At 35.5% G+C, this 15,904-nt stretch overlaps 1 long non-coding RNA gene and 1 pseudogene across 1 annotated transcript; both read right to left on the bottom strand.

Annotated features, from left to right (window-relative positions):
* Window positions 1-4,099: 4,099 nt before the first annotated feature.
* Window positions 4,100-6,510, bottom strand: LOC148569617 (uncharacterized; annotated as a pseudogene).
* Window positions 6,511-6,627: 117 nt separating this feature from the next.
* On the bottom strand, window positions 6,628-8,790 carry LOC148569616 (uncharacterized). The gene is made up of 4 exons (XR_015907630.1): window positions 8,638-8,790; window positions 8,493-8,546; window positions 8,276-8,404; window positions 6,628-7,015 (listed from the first exon to the last, which is right to left on the bottom strand). It is a non-coding gene; the product is annotated as an uncharacterized LOC148569616 (long non-coding RNA).
* Window positions 8,791-15,904: the final 7,114 nt, after the last annotated feature.

The raw sequence follows: 15,904 nt of genomic DNA, 5'->3' as shown, positions 1-15,904 counted from the left end.
ACAAACACAAGAAAGTTACAACTACTACAGGTAACAAATACACATTTAGCATGGCAAATACAGATAGGCACACCCAATTAGAGCACAAGCAAGTAATTCAAGTAATATGCATATGATGCATGCCTGTCCTATGGCTGATGAGGCTCATTTGTCGGTTATCCAGCCAACCCGACAAGTCTGAATTGTCCTTAGACTGTCCCCCGACGTGCATCCCCAAGAGTCTATGCATAGATTTTTCTCAAATAATCAATATTGCTCAATGGGGGTAACATTCCCGGGAATTTATATAGTGCCCGGTCACACTTACGTCGTAGGGTCAACAGAGTATCGAGTTTTCAACCTGGTACACGTGGTGGCAAGCCACGGCACTTAATCCAGGGAATCTCGTATCTCAGATTATTCAAATTCATAAGCCATATAAATAATTCAATTAAAATTCATCAACATCCACATCATTCTCAATCACATCTCATTCATCATTATATGTCAATCATATTCAATCATTATCCTTCATTATCACACCTCCCATTCCGTCCATCAATAGTTCCAATTCAAAACATAATTCTTTCTTTTCCAAATGAACTAAACTTAAAACATGCTCATTTTCTTAATAACTCAAAATCAAACCATATAACCTTTAAATCTAAATCTTTTTAAATAATCATATAAACAAAATCTCTAATTTTTATAAAATTTCGGCAGCATCTCCTCTAAAACTCGGACTTTGCCACCCTGTTCGGGTCCAAACCTGCATTCTTTTCAATTCAACATAACATTCAACCATAATTCTCTCCAAATTAACATAACAACATTCACCATCCAAAATTAAAAACTAATTATCCAATAAACTTCAACCAAATATATTCATCGATAAATTACTAAACATTAAACATACACCTGCATTCCAACTTATCCAATGGTCATCTAGCCTAAGTTTTCACAGAACATTATATATTAAATGCAAGAAACCTAAACCATACCTTAGCCGATTTCCACGTAACGACCAAAGATATTTATTCAAAACCAAAACAGCCCCTCAAAACTCAACTAATCCGCTTCCTCCAAGTTCCAGTATTCACAATTTCAAGCTCCAATTATTTATTTTCAACCTAATACACATTCATAATACATATATACCCAATTTAATACTCAAAGCTCAAATTTAATGAAATTAAAATAGAATTATCGTATCCTCACCTTACCCAAGCTTTACATAAGCAAAAGTGAACGTTTCTCTCAAGCTAATTGGATCCTAAAACATCAGAAATCAAAGAAATTCAATATTCCCACTTAAAATTCGAAAATTGGGGGAAGATGAAGCTAAGAGTGATTAAACAAGTTACCTATGAAATTGTTCCGGTAGAAATGTAGAGCTCGACGCGGTGAACGCGTGGCCGCAAACGGTGCAGCGATCGGAGCTCGGACAGAGAAGTTACGGGGATCGGAAGATTACCGTAAGGTTTCGGAAGCTTTCTCCCCTCCCTGGAAGTGTTTCACGCTGCTGCATCCAAATGAGGGAGAGAAAGGAGTTCGGCCTCATTTAATGAGTTGGTCCGGTTGGACCGACGGCCCGGTTCGGGTCCGGTTCAACCGGTTCGGCCCGTTCGGTCTAATTTTGGACCATTTTCTTCGAAATTGGTGTCAAAATTCTCGTTTCGATGAGCTCTATCCTAATTTAATATAATATTCACATTTCTAATCCTCCTTATTAAAAAATAATTTATTAACTAATTATCTACTAATTTAACCGGGGTTTACATCCTACCCACCTAATAAAGAATTTTGCCCTCAAAATTCAAATATAGTTACCTGAAAAGAGATGTGGATAGTCCTTTCGCATATCTGATTCGAGTTCCCAGGTATGTTCCTCGATACCAGCTCGTCTCCAAGCTACTTTTACCAATGATACTTCCCTTCCTCGTAATCGTTTAACACTGGTGTCATCAATCCTCACCGGAATTACTGGGAGTGTTAGATCTTCTCTCACTTGGATTGGTTCTGGTTCTAGAACATGACTTGCATCAGGAGTATACTTCCGAAGCTGTGATACATGAAATACATCGTGCAAATTCGAAAGGTATGGCGGTAAGGCAATTCTATAAGCCACTGGTCCAATTCTTTTCAGAATCTCAAACGGTCCAATATAACGGGGATTCAGTTTCTTGTTCTTAATAGCTCTTCCCACTCCAGTGGTTGGTGTTACTTTCAGAAAAACATGTTCTCCTTCCTCAAATTCCAAAGGCTTTCGCCTCTGATCAGCATAACTTTTCTGGCGGCTATGGGCTATAAGCATTCGATTACGAATCTTCTTTATCTGCTCAGTCGTTTCAGCTATCATCTCAGGCCCTAATAAACTCTTTTCTCCAGTTTCATACCAACACAACGGAGACTGACATTTCCTGCCATACAGAGCCTCATATGGAGCCATTCCGATGCTCGCATGATAGCTATTATTATAAGCAAACTCTACTAATGGCATATACCGGTCCCAGCTTACCGGCTGGTCCAAAACACAAGCCCTTAGCATATCCTCCAAGGTCTGAATAGTTCTTTCTGACTGACCATCTGTCTGAGGGTGATACGCAGTACTCAAGCTTAACTGAGTCCCAAATGCACGCTGAAAAGCTCCCCAGAACCTTGATATAAAACGAGGATCCCTGTCAGATATAATGGTAGAAGGCACGCCATGTAACCTGACAATCTCTTTGATGTACATTCGAGCTAATTCTTCCATTGTACAACTTATTCGGATAGGAATAAAGTGAGCTGATTTTGTTAGTCGATCCACAACCACGCAAATAGCGTCACAACCAGATTGGGTTCTAGGCAAACCTATCACAAAATCCATTGCAATACTCTCCCATTTCCATTGTGGAATCTCCAAAGGCTGAAGGGTCCCTGATGGTCTCTGATACTCAATCTTAACCTTCTGACACGTTAAACATTTAGATACATACAATGCCACATCATTCTTCATACCTGGCCACCAGAACATCGCTTTCAGATCTTGATACATTTTAGTGCTCCCTGGGTGAATTGAAAACCCGCTCTTGTGAGCTTCCTTCAAGATTCAGGTCTCCAATATCTGGCACAACAATCCGGTTTTTGAACTTCCACAAACCATCTTGTCCTTCTGACACTTTCCACTGTTTCCCCTGTTCGACTGCTGGTAATACCTTACGTAACGCTTCACTGTCTCGATGAGCCTTCAGAAGTTCTGATTTAAAATTCACTTGAAATCTGTAACTGACTCAAACACAAAATTCCAGATTCTTCTCTAACTCCCAAATTCAAACCTTGAAATGCCTTCAGTAACTCTTCCTCCCATAGCATCATCCAAGCTGCATATAAAGACTTCCGACTCAAAGCCTCTGCCACAACGTTCGCTTTTCCTATATGATAATTCAATTCAAAATCATAATCTTTCAGAAGCTCCATCCACATCCTCTGACGCATATTCAACTCTTTCTGCTAAAAAAGATACTTCAAACTCTTATGGTCTGAGAAAACATGAAACTTAACGCCATAGAGGTAGTGCCTCCAAATCTTTAAAGCAAACACAACAGCAGCAAGTTCTAAATCATGTGTCGGGTAGTTCATCTCATGCGGCCTTAACTGCCGTGAGGCGTATGCTACAACATTCTGGTGCTGCATCAGAACACACCCCAACCCTTTCAGAGATGCATCACAATACACTTCAAACGGTTCACTTGGTTCAGGTAATACCAATACAGGTGCAATAGTCAACTTGTGCTTCAATGCCTAGAAACTCTCTTCACATTCCGGAGTCCAGATAAAAGGTGTGTCCTTCCTAGTCAACTTAGTTAAAGGTAAGGCGAGTTGTGAAAATCCTTTAATGAATCTGCGATAATACCCCGTCAAACCTAGGAAACTCCTGATTTCTGTCACTGAAGTTGGTCGCTCCCAATTCATCACTGCTTCCACCTTAGCAGGATCCACAGCTATCCCCTGCTTACTCACCACGTGGCCAAGAAACTTCACTTCACTCTTCCAGAACTCACATTTAGATAACTTAGCATATAACTTCCTATCTCTCAGAATTTGAAGCACAATCCGCAAGTGATCAGCATGTTCCTCTTCAGTCTTAGAATAAACAAGAATGTCATCAATGAAGACAATAACAAACTTGTCCAGATACGGTCGAAAAATTCTGTTCATATAATCCATAAATACTGCCGGGGCATTAGTTAACCCGAAAGACATCACTGTATACTCATAATGACCATAACGGGTTCTGAAAGCAGTTTTCGGAATATCCTCGTCTCTAACCCTTATCTGATGATATCCGGATCGCAGGCCAATCTTAGAAAACACACTGGCATCCTGTAGCTGATCCATTAGATCATCGATTCTAGGCAACGGATATTTATTCTTCACAGTGATCTTATTCAATTGCCGATAATCGACACACAGCCGCATACTCCCATCCTTCTTCTTTACCAGTAACACTGGCGCTCCCCACGGAGAAACACTTGGTCAGATAAAATGCTTACCCAACAGATCTTCCAGCTGAGCTTTCAGTTCAGCCATTTCTAAAGGCGACATCCTATAAGGAGTAATTGAAATCGGACCGGCTCCAGGCACCAACTCAATTGCGAATTCCACTTCCCGGTTAGGTGGAAATTCATTAATATCATCCGGAAACACATCTGAAAATTCACATACAACGGGAATCTGCTCTAAACTCTGATCATCACCTGATACTCCCGCAGTTAATAACATAGTACCCTGACATTCGGTTCCAGAACAGTTTACTATCATAGAATTCAAATAGTAACTATTCACCACAACCGGTGCTTCTGACCCTTCCGGCATAAACTGTACTGACTTTTCAGAACAATCAAGTAAAACATGATTCTTGGATAACCAATCCAATCCCAAAATGAGATCAAGACCAGTCATAGGCAAACAAATCAAATCATGCACAAATTCACGATGTTGCACTCGAAAAGGAACTTGTGGACATTCTATCCTAGTCACCATAGCTTCATGAGTAGCATTATATACTTTCAAATCATAACCTAGAACCACCATTCTCAATCCTAATTCATGGGCCTTTTCAAATGCAATAAATGAATGACTTGCTCCTGAATCAAATAAAGCATTTAAGATTTTACCAGCCATTTCACAATTACCTCTAATCAGTGTCTCAGATCCCTCAGCACCAATGGTAGAAGTGGTGTATACTCTCCCCGGCTGCTGCACCCTACCAGTCTCATACTTCTTCTTCTCAGGGCAATTACTGGCTATATGCCCGGGCTGTCCACAGGAATAGCACACTCCAAGTCCTAGTCTGCACGGAACTCCAGGATGATACTTTCCGCACTTCTGACAATTCAGATCTTGCTGTGGCTGCTTCCCAAACCTTTTTCCTTGACTAGCATTGGTATTCGGCCTTCTGTAATTACCTTAACCCTGAGTCTGCTGCGAAACAAAACCTCCACGTTTGAAATTCCTACCTCTCGGAGCAAAGTTCCTCCCTGAAGGCCTCTGAAAAGGCATCCTCAAACTCCCTTTCTCTGCTGCCGCCTTCCTCACACAATCCTCAGCCACCCTACTCTTATTCACCAATTCAGAAAATACCCTGATCTCCATTGGGGCAACGAAGCTCAGAATATCGCTCCGAAGACCTCCCTCATATTTAATACACTTCCATTCAGCAAAATCTTCAGGCGCACCTTGACAAATACGAGAAAAGCGACATAACTCCTCAAATTTGCTAGTATACTCAGCAATAGTCATCTGTCCCTGCTTTAACTGCATTAATTCAAGTTCCTTGGCATTTCTGGCTAAATTAGGAAAATATTTCTTATAGAACTCTGTCCGGAAAACCTCCCAAGGAATCGCAGCACCATCAGGCTGCAGGATACGTCGTGTTCCCTGCCACCAATACTGAGCTTCACCTTGCAACTGATAAGTTCCAAATTCAACCCATTGCTCTTCAGGAACCTGTTGTGCCTGTAATGCCCTTTCCATAGCCTGAATCCAATTATCTGCATCAGTGGGATTTGAGGTTCCCCTAAAAGTCGGAGGGCGAACTTTCAGAAATGTAGCAAGTGTCATAGGACTGTCCTCATCATTATTATTCCCATGATTACCCTGATTTATCTGGTTACCCAGTGCCTCAGCTGTTGCCTGCATAGCTGCAGCCATATTTCCCAAGGCAGCCATAAAGTCTACTGGATCAGTCCCTGTGGGTACAGGAGTAACGGTGCCTGTCCTACCTCTACCTCGCCCGCGACCGCGTCCGCGAGTCGACATCTGGTCCCTATACACACCAAACAAGTGATATTAAGTTGATCAGTCTCAATATCGCAGGTCTAATGCTTTAAGTTCCAAATGCATGCTCACAAACGTTTATGCCATATATATCAATCAGATATCCTAATAGCACATAAACACATATACAGAGAATGCACAGAAGCACAATCAGTCCGTCTTTCAGGCTCTATAGGAACGAACTGCTCTGATACCATTAATGTAACACCCTACCACACAAAGCTTTACGCTTAAGTCGTAAAACAGAGGTGATGTGGTATTACGACCTCTAAAATAAAATAAGTACATATAATAGCAAAAGAGTTATAATATGCTAGGAGCCTTGAAGAAAAGGGGGAAATAAAAATCGCACAATAAAGGCGCAACGCTCAAGGAACGAGTTAACTTACGTGCTAAGAAAACCATAACTATCAAACATAAGCTAACAGAAGTGGGAATAGAGTGCCAAAGATACAAAATATCAAGCTCCTAACTCAGCCTGCGAAGTCAAGACTGGCCGGAGAATATTTACACATATATATACATACATATCCAAAACCCAAAAGTACATATACACAATCCTGCCTCTCCATAAACCTCTAAGAGGATCAAAAAGAATAAGTCATGCGGAGAGAAAACTAAGTACATATATATACATCATAGCATAACAAAATATCCCAGTAACCACTCCGCTTCAAGAGTCCAAACGCCTAACGAGATGCCTCTCGACCTGCATCTGAAAAATAACAACATAGTATGGAATGAGAACCGGAGGTTCTCAGTATGGTAAAGGTGCCACACACATAATATATAAGGTCCTGGGAATGCCAGAGGCAATCCTAGAACGCCGACACTCAGATTGTAGAGCTTAAAGTATTAAACAGAAGCCATAAAAGGTGGTTTCCTAGAAATATTTAATCCTAACTTAACTTAACCTTAAATCTAAGTCCTATACTGCCATTCCTCCATACCTCCAATTCCATCATGCATTTTCACAGACAAATAAACAGATAAAGACAAACACAAGAAAGTTACAACTACTGCAGGTAACAAATACACATTTAGCATGGCAAATACAGATAGGCACACCCAATTAGAGCACAAGCAAGTAATTCAAGTAATATGCATATGATGCATGCCTGTCCTATGGCTGATGAGGCTCATCTGTCGGTTATCCAGCCAACCCGACAAGTCTGAATTGTCCTTAGACTGTCCCCCGACGTGCATCCCCAAGAGTCTATGCATAGATTTTTCTCAAATAATCAATATTGCTCAATGGGGGTAACATTCCCGGGAATTTATATAGTGCCCGGTCACACTTACGTCGTAGGGTCAACAGAGTATCGAGTTTTCAACCTGGTACACGTGGTGGCAAGCCACGGCACTTAATCCAGGGAATCTCGTATCTCAGATTATTCAAATTCATAAGCCATATAAATAATTCAATTAAAATTCATCAACATCCACATCATTCTCAATCACATCTCATTCATCATTATATGTCAATCATATTCAATCATTATCCTTCATTATCACACCTCCCATTCCGTCCATCAATAGTTCCAATTCAAAACATAATTCTTTCTTTTCCAAATGAACTAAACTTAAAACATGCTCATTTTCTTAATAACTCAAAATCAAACCATATAACCTTTAAATCTAAATCTTTTTAAATAATCATATAAACAAAATCTCTAATTTTTATAAAATTTCGGCAGCATCTCCTCTAAAACTCGGACTTTGCCACCCTGTTCGGGTCCAAACCTGTATTCTTTTCAATTCAACATAACATTCAACCATAATTCTCTCCAAATTAACATAACAACATTCACCATCCAAAATTAAAAACTAATTATCCAATAAACTTCAACCAAATATATTCATCGATAAATTACTAAACATTAAACATACACCTGCATTCCAACTTATCCAATGGTCATCTAGCCTAAGTTTTCACAGAACATTATATATTAAATGCAAGAAACCTAAACCATACCTTAGCCGATTTCCACGTAACGACCAAAGCTATTTATTCAAAACCAAAACAGCCCCTCAAAACTCAACTAATCCGCTTCCTCCAAGTTCCAGTATTCACAATTTCAAGCTCCAATTATTTATTTTCAACCTAATACACATTCATAATACATATATACCCAATTTAATACTCAAAGCTCAAATTTAATGAAATTAAAATAGAATTATCATATCCTCACCTTACCCAAGCTTACATAAGCAAAAGTGAACGTTTCTCTCAAGCTAATTGGATCCTAAAACATCAGAAATCAAAGAAATTCAATATTCCCACTTAAAATTCGAAAATTGGGGGAAGATGAAGCTAAGAGTGATTAAACAAGTTACCTATGAAATTGTTCCGGTAGAAATGTAGAGCTCGACGCGGTGAACGCGTGGCCGCAAACGGTGCAGCGATCGGAGCTCGGACAGAGAAGTTACGGGGATCGGAAGATTACCGTAAGGTTTCGGAAGCTTTCTCCCCTCCCTGGAAGTGTTTCACGCTGCTGCATCCAAATGAGGGAGAGAAAGGAGTTCGGCCTCATTTAATGAGTTGGTCCGGTTGGACCGACGGCCCGGTTCGGGTCCGGTTCAACCGGTTCGGCCCGTTCGGTCTAATTTTGGACCATTTTCTTCGAAATTGGTGTCAAAATTCTCGTTTCGATGAGCTCTATCCTAATTTAATATAATATTCACATTTCTAATCCTCCTTATTAAAAAATAATTTATTAACTAATTATCTACTAATTTAACCGGGGTTTACACCACACGTGTCTTCCTTCCTCCTCTGCGTCACCGCGCTGTCCGCGTCTTCCTCTGCTTTTCGAACCGCCTTCTCTCTTTTAGTTTTTCACTCTTCCAATTCTATCTTATTATGTTGTTTGTCATTCAAATTCAAGTTCTGACGCTTGAGTTTGAGGGGCATATTAGAGAAACTCTTGGGGATCAGCAACTTTTAGTACTTTTGGCTATCATTTGGCCAACACAAACACTAAATTATTTTTAACAAGTAAATTTTATTAAATTCATGTGTGCAAATTCTAAAAAACTTAGGCCCAAACTGTATTGATTCATGTATGTAAAACTCTTGGTAAATATATGTGCAAATTATATGTTTTTTTTGTCTAAAAGTCTATAAATATGGGTACAGATTATTGCTGGCCAAGTGTTAACAAAAAATAATAATATTTACTGACTGTGTAGTATTGCTTGACATATTAAAATAATGATGATAAATAATTAAAAATTAGTAATTAATAGATAAAATATTTTATGAGATTAGTTGGTAATATCGATCTATATATATAATTTAACTTTTGTATCAAATAACAACAACATATATACAGTATCATTTTTTATGTTCTCTTCTCTAAGATTTAACAAAGACGCCTACAATGGATCTGGAATCGTTGGTGTAGGTCTTTGAATTATTCATTCTAGACTTTTGAAGCAAATTCCTTGTATACTTGGCTTGAGAAATCATAATATCACCTTGACGTACGCACGTTGCTTCTAATCCGATCCTAAGAAATAATTAAATTTGCCAAGGTCCTTCAATGTAAAAATATTGTCCAATTGAAATATCACCACTTCAATTTCCTTTGCATTATTTCTATAACAATAATATCATCTATATATATACACCAATAGGCAATAGATAGATAACACATGTGATGAAGTATGTCTAACAAACAATGATATATATATATCTGACTTAGTATTCTTAAATCCAAAATTATATAAAGTGTCAACCAATGTCAACCAACAAATTCTAAGAATTTGTTTTAAGCCATAAATTTCTTTATTCAGGTTGAGCTATATAAACATTGTTTTATTGACATGAATTTGAATATGTTTTGATTCATTCTTTTATTAATTAATTATGTGATCGATAATAATAGATTTTAAGAGTTTGATTGTTAGAAATAGATTTTTGAAATAATAAGAGAAACAAAAAATATATAGCAAACAGATTCCTATTGAAAGAGGATTGAAAACACGAGCCAAATAAAACGAGTTTCATTTATGTAGGTAATTAACATAATAACTTGATAATAATTAATATATATTATATAATGTCTCTATTCCCAAATCTGAAAAGGGAATATATAGATAGATATGTTTGACTCACGAGCATGGTGCCGTGCGTGCACAATATTAATTCAACAATCACCAGTCACCACGATATCTATGCATTAACCTACATGTAAACGTTTCTTGCTTTCTCCCTTTTATTTGTATACTAATACTAATTTCATTAGTAATGTAATCAGAATATTAGTATCTTTCATTCCTAACTAATTTGGATTGATCTCTCCATTCATTTGTTTATTTAATTAAATATTAAAGATTTAAATTTTGTTTTGTATAATTTTTTTTTATTTTTTACTTTTAGGACCATTTATATTAAATTATTGCTTATGATTGTTTATTTGGACTCCATTGTCATCTTGATTTATTTTGTTATGATGTCATTTTTTTTAATTTAAACTGATAAAAAGATGTATATTAATGATTATATTTTTAATAATTTTTAATTTTAATATATGATTTTTTGATATTTTTTAACTAAAATTTAATAAATATTTATTTTAGACTGAATATATAGTAACTATCAGATAGGAGTATAGGAAAAGGGTTATAAAATAATTTTGATATATCGAAAACTAAAATTCTATAATTCTATTTATATATTTGATTATTGATTCTCATTAAATTTCGAAAGTCTAAGTAAAATAAAATAATATTGATTTTATTTTCATTAGGACCTAAATCGATAAATAATATTGGCTTATTCTTTTAATTATTTAAACCAGCAATGAGATTAACTTATATAAAGTAAAATATAAATTTTTTTTAATAACAATCTATTGTCTAATAACAAACTCTTACATAAAATTTAGAGACTAATTCTTAATAATATATATTGAGTGGGAGGATGTTGTGAGAAATAAAAGTATCTTCCAATCATTTTTTTTCCTTTTTTTTAATGTTGAATTCAACATATCAAACTTAAACTTTGGAAATAAAACTTTAATTTGCTTTCAAAAACACTAAAAGAGTAGTGAAGATCTCTAATTTCCAATTGAATTGCTGAAGCTAAAATGCGAATTGATTAATATAACTTGTTTGACCATTCATTGAAGAGCTAGTGAACCCTGTTTCACCAGTTCCGACATGAGAGAATGAAAGAGACGTTTACGTGGAAGAATTCCATTGGTTCCAAAGCCCGCCAAAAAAGGAACGGATAATATATTTTTGGAGTTAGGCAAATGTCAAGCAATTTTGATTTGATAGGGTAGACGGAGCATATGGTTTTATCTTGGATTAGTCATTTCATCTTCATTTGCAGATTTTGATCATTGGATTGAAATAACACTAGTTTATTATGCATGTTTGGGGGTTCAATTCTATTAAGAGAAAGTATGAGGAGCTAATAAAATATTTGTACAATATATACAATGGAGATTTAGCGAGTATTAGAGATATAATTATTAGTGTTACGTTTTTTATTAGCTAAATGTTTTAGGATGAGTGGTATCATGACATGGTATTAGAGTTTTAGATCCGAAAGGTTAAGAATTCGATTCTTGGTGAACTCGAAAATTAATTTAAGCTTTTGAAAATATATTTATTATCCCTAGTATTCGAATGATTATTCTAGATAGTATGAAATATTCATTCGAGACTCTTCTATTAATTTATAGTGATCGCACTAAGTCAAAGCTATCTATGGTCGACAATTTGCTACCCTACATTCTCGGGGTTTGACTTTGATGCATGTAGTGTATGTATTCAAATTGTGTATTAATAAGAAAAAGTAAACATTATTTAAAAAATAAAATAAAATAAAAATCAAGGACGCCAACAATATGCTTATTTATAGTTCATGACCTTGTTATTCAAGAAATATACATGCTAAAAGTGGTACCAAGATAAGATCAAGGAGATGGTAATAATAATTCACATTACTTTTTTTCAAAATTATTATTTACAATAACATATAAATAAATGAGGTTTCAAAGCCGTATGATGTATTTTTCTCCCGCCTTTCTCACTTTTCACCCATCTATCTATCTCCACATCAAATTTTTCTACATTTTCTAAAACATGCATGCATACACAAGATGCCAAGCCAACACTACCAAGAAAAGATATTGGATGATTCATGTTACCTATCTTACAATTAACAAAACCTATATTATTATTGACTTGAGGATATGTACATCATATCTTTTTACCTTAGCAACAGTGCATATAAATTTATATATGCCTTTTTTTTTAATGTAATACAACAAGCTAAGAAGATTAAAGGTAAAGATACGTTAATAATTGGTAAGGGCAGGGCATATGTTGTGTATATGCATACGACTTTAATTTGAAATACGAAAGGGACTGACCTAAAGACATCTTATAAAAACTAGTAAGGATTAAGTATTTTTTTTGTCTTTAAGGTTTGGGGTGAAAATTAAATTCGTCTCCGACTTTTTTCTGGTTATTATTCTCAACGTTACAAAACGTTATAAAATCGTTCTTTTCTACTTCAATTTTATTGTTTTGACCAAATTACCCTTAACAATTAATAAAAATAATATTAAAAAAACAAAAACAAAAACAAAAACACCCCACCCCTACCTCCACACCCCAGTACCCCACCCTCATCTCCGATCTCTCTTCCTGAGTTCCTTCCCCATTCCTTTCCTCCTACTCTCTTCGAATCCCCCCTCTCCGGCGTCTCCTCCCTCCGCCGATGGCTCGACACCATCTTCTTCGACAAGGTTTACAGCCTCGCCATCCAGTCCCATGTCGCTGTTTCCTTTGAGATCTCCGACTACACCGCCGACGTCGTTGCCACCGAGGCCCTCTGCCTTCTGGAGGTCGTGTGTTCCCATATCTCCGCCACCGGGCGCTTGCACATTCGGTATTACCAGGCGGGATCCTCAAAGATGTTCGGGTCCGCACCACCCCCTCAGGATGAGACCACACCGTTTCACCCAAGATCCCCTTACGTTGCATCCAAGTGCGCGGCGCATTGGTACACTGTCAATTACCGCGAGGCCTTTAGGATCTTCACCTGCAACGGCGTCCTCTTCAACCACGTGCAAGATCACGCGGGCTGTGGGCCAGATCAAGATCAGGATGCAGAGAAAGATCTTTTTGTCAGCGTCAAGCTCCATCACCCACAGCTGCGACAGCGCCAGCAGCAGTAGGTTCCGCACCGTCACTTCCTTCCTCCTCTTTTCATTCTTCTTTTTTTTATTTTTTTTTATTTTTTGAAGAACATAACAAATTTCTGTTGTTGCTGATTTTGAATCCGAAGTTACAGCTGATGATTTTTGAATTGTTGTTAAATCTAAAATTTCTGTTAATTTATTTTGTGGTTGTTGATGTTGTTGAATTGGCTGAAAATTATGAATTTGTTGTTGCTGAATTTGGCTGTTGCTGTTGCTGAATTTGGTTTTTGTTTAAGGAGAGAAGAAGAATTGGGGTTTGGGAAGGGGGGAGTTCGAAGATAGTAGGAGGTACGGGATGGAGAAGGAATAGGTAAGAGAGATCGGGGATGAGGGTAGGATACTGGAGTGGTGGGGGGTGTTTTTGTTTTGTTTTGTTAATATTATTTTTATTATTTTTATTAATTGTTAAGGGTAATTCGGTCAAAAAAATAAAATTAAAGTAGAAAAAGACGATTTTATAACGTTTTGTAATGTTGAGAATGATTTTAATAACAAAAAAAAAAGTCGGAGACGAATTTTATTTTCACCTCAAACTTTAAGAACGAAAAAAGTACTTAACCCAAACCGGTAATATTAGTTTTTATTTTTGTTGGTTTCTCATTGTATTTCTCCATCCGACAAACCAAGGACTAATCCGCCGTAGTACTGAGCTCAAGGCAGGATTCGAACTACTGACACTTACTTAAACGGATTAGTAAGCTAACTAACTACTAAACCAATCCAACTTAATTAACTGATAATATTAGTTAGGAACTTAGGATTAACACCTATCTTAATACATTAATTATAGAGATTAGGGGTGGATAAGATATAATTCGTATGTATTTTTCCACAATTATTATTGGCACAATTAATATCTCCTTAACGAATAACGTTAATTAATAATTAATTAACGGAGTGGTCCAAGCTTAATTAGTTCTTGTTGATTTCTAATAAAAATTAGAGCGAGGGACTGAACTTTATCCTTTCTAGATCTGCCTTCCTTATTTTCTTTTGCGCTTATTAAATTAAAGAGAAGTAGTACAACACAAAAAAGTCTTTGAACTTTAAATTATAAACACCTTTTATATATATGAAAGAAAAAAAAAAAGGAAAATAAGACTAAACTTATGTGTTAATTAATTTGCTATCGCAATTTAATATTGTATGAATTGAAGAACATGCAATCAAGTTTCCATGTAATTCATTTTCATGTGATTTATGAAGAGAGTAATGCTAATCCAATCTTTTTATGATGTATATATATATATATATATATATATATATATATATATATATATATATATATATATATATATATATATATATATATATATATATATTACAGCTTCGTTCTAAAATGTAAAAGCTAATATAACATTCCATCTCTAGTAACTAAAAATAATTTTACATTCCAACAACATGCCATGGTAATCTATTTTTATAGTTTTACGGCCTACATCACAATAAAGAGTAGCTTCTGGATTTTGCCTAATTATCTGTTTTTGAATTTTATTCTGTATTTATAATTATCATAAAAATTAAATTACATTTATGCATATTTAAAGAAAAAAAGTAAAAAGACAAATATTTCAACTGCAAATTAAGAAAAATATCAAGTCAATTGTATATAAAGTTCAAATCAAAATTTTGGAAAATAAGTAAAATAGTAAAGTAAATTACAAATTGATCTTTTAAAAAAAATAAAATTAGAGACCAAATTTTAAATATATAATTTTTTTCTGATTTTTTATTTTCCCAAAGAAAATAAAGTAGTAAACTATATATTGATCTTTCATCTAGATATCTATTAATTAGTATCAAATAGAAGATATAAATTCTGATCTCACATGAAAAAAAACAACAACTTGCACTAACCCAATAACAAACAAAAATATGGTGACAAATATTTAGTATAATGCATTTTTGTTTAAAGAAAAATACATGTTCCACATAAATGTCTCATGATTCACCACAAAAAAATGCATAAAAATTTGCAACAATGTAACATTTAGGGAGCTCTATATGCAGCACAAATGATGAAATGAATAAAAAAAACATGTATAATTGTATCATATTATAATTGAATAACTTCAATTGAAACTTATAATACTTGTTGATAATATTTTTTCGTAGTCTTCCTCCATCTAAGCAGAATACCTCTATGACATTAAAAATAGATTTAAAAAAATATAAAAGCCAATGAAATTATACTTTTCCTGAAATGAAAGATGTGAATCACACTTTTAAAAGTCAACTTATTTTGTCCAACTCATATTTAACAACATATGTCATGATAATCCATTTCAACCACCTTTGCCAATTGCAAACTGTCTGAAATTCCAAGGGCCTGGACATATATTGCAACAATGACAAAAAAATATGTTAATGGTAAAAACTTA

Source organism: Arachis ipaensis, chromosome B3 (assembly GCF_059453495.1).
Source record: "Arachis ipaensis isolate K30076 ecotype BB chromosome B3, ASM5945349v1, whole genome shotgun sequence".
Classification (NCBI taxonomy): Eukaryota; Viridiplantae; Streptophyta; class Magnoliopsida; order Fabales; family Fabaceae; genus Arachis; species Arachis ipaensis.
The sequence above is the reverse complement of the archived record's forward strand: the minus strand, read 5'-3'. Positions and strand labels throughout refer to the sequence as shown.